Source organism: Galeopterus variegatus, unplaced genomic scaffold (genome assembly GCF_000696425.1).
Source record: "Galeopterus variegatus unplaced genomic scaffold, G_variegatus-3.0.2 Scaffold7893, whole genome shotgun sequence".
Lineage (NCBI taxonomy): Eukaryota > Metazoa > Chordata > Mammalia > Dermoptera > Cynocephalidae > Galeopterus > Galeopterus variegatus.
Window position 1 is genome coordinate 85,986 of NW_007734004.1, and position 1,170 is coordinate 87,155.

Consider the following 1,170-nt stretch of genomic DNA (forward strand, 5'->3'; position numbering starts at 1 on the left):
ACACACACACACACATGCGTGCACATATGCAGACAAATATATTCCTGACCTCTATATTTATTTCTACTTTCATTTCTACATGTTGAAGACTATTAGTTCACACCCGTGCTTCCAATTCCAGTCCAACTCACCACAGGCTTTATTTGAGTTTTCTCTGGCAGTGAAAAATTGGACTCTCATTTTCTTTCATTTATTTACTTATTTGGTCTATTTCCCTATGTATGACCAATTTCCCTTCGCTGCCATTTTGCTCTCTCCCATGCGGATAACCTTCTAATGCTGCCTGTGCTCCGACTTTCTTGTTTAGGAGACTAACTTGCTTATGAAGATATTCTATATCTCTTCTAGAAAGCATTGCAGTTCCAGCTTTCACATTTAGATATCTGATTCACGTCATATTGATTTTTGGGTGTGGTATAAGGTAGGAGTTGAAGTTAGTTTGGTCTATATGTTCACACAATTGTTCAAACACCATTTTAAAAAATTTCTTTTATTTATTTATTTATTATTTATTTATTTACTTACTTACTTATTTATTTCGTGGCTGGCCAGTATGGAGATCAATCCCTGAACCTGGTGTTATCAGCACCACATTCCAACTGAGCTAACCCACAAGCCCTAAACCATTTATTGAAAAGATTTTTCTTTCTCCCATTTACTTGCCTTGTTACATTTGCAAAAAATCAACTGACCATATATGTGTGGGTCTAATTCTGGACTCTATTCTTTTCCATTGATCTATTTGTCTGTCTTTATGCCAACATTGCACTGCCTTGATTAATATAGGTGTATAGTGAATCTTGAAATCAGAGCCCTCTAACTTAGTTCTTCAAGACTGTTTTGGATATTCTAGACCCTCTGCTTTTCTACATAAATTTGAAAATCATCTTTTACATTTATAAAATAAATGCTTATGATTTTGATTGGGATTACATTTAATCAATAGATCAAATTGGGGAGAATCGACATCTTACCAATCTTGAACCTTCAATTTATGAACATGGTATATCCCTCCTATAATTTAAGTCTCTTTAATTTCTTTCAGAGATGTTTTGTAGTTTTCAATGTGGAGGTTTTGCAAGTATTTTCTTAAATTTAAGTGTTTTATGTTTTTTTTTTTTTGTCTTTTTTCGTGACCGGCAACGGGATCGCAACCCTCGGTGTCGCTCC